The following is a 4,163-nucleotide window of genomic DNA, read 5'->3' as shown; positions in this document are numbered from 1 at the left end:
TTTTAAATAATTAGTTTAGTACTAATATCAATATATATATATATATATATATATATATATGATATATATTCATAATTAGATTTTATTTAAAAATAAAAACATTATGACTTTCTCAAAACCACATAAAAATGTATTATAACATCAACTGAGACAAAAAAACGAAACATTAAAATCAAGATGTATCTCGCTGCATTGTACGAGTACTCTTCTAGTAAACTATTAACAAATACCATAAATTTTATATTATAATTGTAAAATTTAAATACTTGAAATATTAAAAAAAAAAGGAACTAACTAGTGAGACCTTATATAATTAAAAGATGACTGGACCAAACACCGTTAGCTATAAACAAAATAACGAGGTCTAAAACTGCAAATTTAAATAGGTTCTGAAACCGATTTTCCTTTTTTCTTACTAGTTGAAATCTATCTCTAATGTGTTATCAAATATATTTTGTTGATAATCCGTCAATCGATAGAAAACCAATGAGATCCTCCGTCAATAGTAACCTTATTTTTAGCACTAATGAGTCTAAGAATTTGTTTGTTTACCTCTTAATAGTTTCATTCAACAACTATCAAATAGTCCCTAACTTATCATATTCTTTTTAAAATTTATCTCATTTTGTTGATTTAAAAAATGACAAAACGATATTACTATCAAAATGAAGAAAATAAAAGATATACAACAAAAGATGATGTTATATTTGAAAGTCATTGCAATGACCACGGCCCCCTCCACATGATATAATCCGATGTATTTTTTTTAATGTAAATCTGTAATTAATGCTCCAACCCTATAAATTATTGAGAGTAAATATTAAACTTCTAAACCTTTGCATTACTTTCAATATCAAGAGTAGATTGGATTTTTGGTCCTTGTGGTTTGTCAATTTTTTGAGTTAATTGCATTTTTAAAAGACAGTAAAATGACCATAATATTTTTTATTTTTACAATTTCTTTCAACGGTGTTAATGGATAGGAACTTAAATCAAGCACTTTTGCATATTACGAAAGTTTTTTGTAATAATAACTTTGTAGGGACCTAAACGAAGAAAACAACAAGCCACAGGACCAAAATTGCAATTTACTCGATAATTTATTTATAATAAAAAAATTATTTTATGTATCTATAGTGGTTTTAATTACATTAGCAAACTAATAGAAAGAATAGATAGAAGATGTTTTTTTATTTGGGAAAATCATCAAAATGATGTTTTGTACGTATTGTATTATCAAAATAGTCGTTTTTCACACTTTTTATACAAAATGACCACAAGGATCACCCCAGGGGCATGTTGACCATACGAGGGCGATTTTACCAAACACAAAGGGGTCCCACATGTATCTGATTTGGGGGACAAAAAAAAATGATTTTTTCTGAAAAAAGGGGATCACCACCGGTTCCCCCCCCCCCCCCCGGGGGCACTCTGACCCCTATATTGTCACCTACTGCACAAAATATCACTATATATAGCTTGTGACGTCTCATTCATTTTCTTCACACATCGCTTCTACTCTCATATCTTCTAAATTGACAAAGGAAAAAAGAAAGGTTTTAAAAGACTTCTACTCTCACAGCCCTTAACCCTTAAACACAATCTACCATCACAACCCTTCACCCTTAAACACAAATATGAAATCATGTCAAAGTAATAATGTTTCTGTGTATGTTCAAAGTGGCGGTTCATTCCATATGCTAAATGGTGTCATAGAGTATATGTCTTTAACAGCCCCCCAAACGTATATTACAATTGGATTCAACAATAATACATTTTGATTTGGTTAAACGTGTTACGATTACGTAATCCATTTATGTTATTTCATAAAAATAATTCTAGTTCAAGTTGTTCGTTATTTGAGCTAGGCGACGACGAAGATGTGGTCATGTTCCAGAACTTTGTTCATCAAAGTTTACCGGAAATTTTGGCACTCTTTGTTGTTGACGATGGTGGTTATGGTGGAAATCCATCAAATGCCGTAACATATCAACCATGTGGTGCAAACTCATACGGTCCTTATGAAATCAATCAAACAGGTACTTTTTACCATGGTCGTAGTGGTAAAAATCCATACGATTATACCGAAATCAATCAATCAGGTTATTTCTTCCCTGGTGTTAGTGAAGAAAATCCATATTTTGATGCCAGATTCAATTAACCAAACATTTTCTTCCCTGGTGGTAGTGGCGCTCATACCTACATTGTTGTCAGAATCAATCACCATGGTGCTGCCATAGTCAATGAACATGATAATCAACCGACTGATAATTTTGAACCAATAAATCATGTTGATCATGATAGGTATTTTGTTCAAGATTTGAACCAGTCTCCAATACGGTCTTCCAACCAGTTCCTAATCCAGTAACGAAACAGTCAAACCTATTGTGGAAGGTAAATATGGATGAAGATGTCTTTGTTGCAGTTGAAATTTTGAATATACTTGAAGATGAGGAATCAGATCATGAAGAAATCCATCCGGTAAGGAATAGTTTTTGAGGTATGCCCGACCCAACACCTTGCCCAACCCATGTTATCAAACCTGGACAGGGAAACAATTCCTACTAGCCTACATCACATGTAAAAGTTCTCCAAACCTTTGACTCGAGTGAAGCACTGAAGCTCGCATTGGGATTAAGATGCGTTTATGAAAACTTCCAGATAAAGGTTAAAAAATCAACCAAACACTGTTACGATGCAGTGTACTTATCTTGGGGTTGTGATTGGCGTTTAATGGTGGTTTCTATCGATGGTACCAGTGTGTTTCAGGTGCGGAAATTGTATGACATATACACTTGTTCAAGGTCATGAGTCCACCCAAACCACCGCAATGCGAATAAAAAGGTTTTTGTTCATATATTGGCAGTGAGTTTGAAGGATCGTAGGAGAGTAGGGATGGGAATGGACCCCGACCCGTCGGGTAACCCGCTCCACCCACCTCGGTCGGGGACGGGGATTCCCCGGAAAATCGGGTCCCGGGGACGGGGACGGGGATCCCTGCTTGGCTCAAGCCGGGGACAGTATAGCACTCCCCGCCCCGCCCCGTACCCGTTATATATATATATATATATATGTGTGTGTGTGTGTGTGTGTGTGTGTATGTGTGTGTAATATGAATTTGGGCTTTGGCCTGTGAATTGTAAATGCTTCCTTCCTCCAGCCCAGCTACCAGTCCAGTCCACTCATTGTGCGACTTCTACGACTAACGACAGATGGTGACGGTGAGACTCAGACGACTTACGGCTTCCTCCTCCTCCCTAGTCCCACGGTGCGACAACTCCCTCTCCCTACTAGGTTACCCTAATCGGCGACAGCTACCCTCCGGCTCTCCCTCTCCGACGATTCCCTCTCCGGCTCTCCCTCTCCCTACCAGGCTACCCTAAATCCCTAATCGAAAGGTATGTCTTCATTCTATCAGTCTTCTTCACTTCTTGCCTATAAAATTGCTATATTCCAGAAATGGATATATATGTTCCTTGATTTGTGAACTTGTGTTGCACTATATGAGTAGCTAGATAGTTAAAGGAGAAGGTGTAATTGTTAATTTGTTTTCAATAGCCTTCAATGATGATGATTAGGGCTGTAAACGAACCGAACGTTCACCGAACCGTTCGGCGGGAAGTTCATTTATGTTCGTTTATTTAATAAATGAACGAACATGAACAACTTTTTTTGTTCATTTAGTTAAACGAACGAACATGAACAAGAGTATCGTTCGTTCATTTATGTTCGTGAACGTTCGTTCATTTACCGTTCGTTTACGTTCGTTTATATTCGTTCGTTTATATATTAAATTTAATATATAATCTTTTATTTATTTACTTTGAATTCAAATAATATTTATTTATGTTCGTTTAGTCTGTTCGTTTATGTTCGTTTAGCCCTTTCGTTTATGTTCGTTTGTTTACGTTCGTTTAGCATGTTAACGAACGAACATAAACGAACACGAACACACCTTATTTTTAAATGAACGAACACGAACACAAAGATTTTTGTTCGTTTACCATTCGTGTTCGTTCGTTTGTTCGTTTACCATTCGTGTTCGTTCGTTTGTTCGGTTAAGTTAAACGAACGAACATGAACAAGCCTCCGTTCGTGTTCGTTCGGTTCGTTTACAGCCCTAATGATGATTGGGGTTGTTTTTTGTTTTATGTATAGCTAGA

Source organism: Cynara cardunculus, assembly GCF_001531365.2.
Source record: "Cynara cardunculus var. scolymus isolate 2C chromosome LG 3, CcrdV1, whole genome shotgun sequence".
Taxonomy (NCBI): domain Eukaryota; kingdom Viridiplantae; phylum Streptophyta; class Magnoliopsida; order Asterales; family Asteraceae; genus Cynara; species Cynara cardunculus.
Note: the sequence above shows the minus strand (reverse complement) of the source record.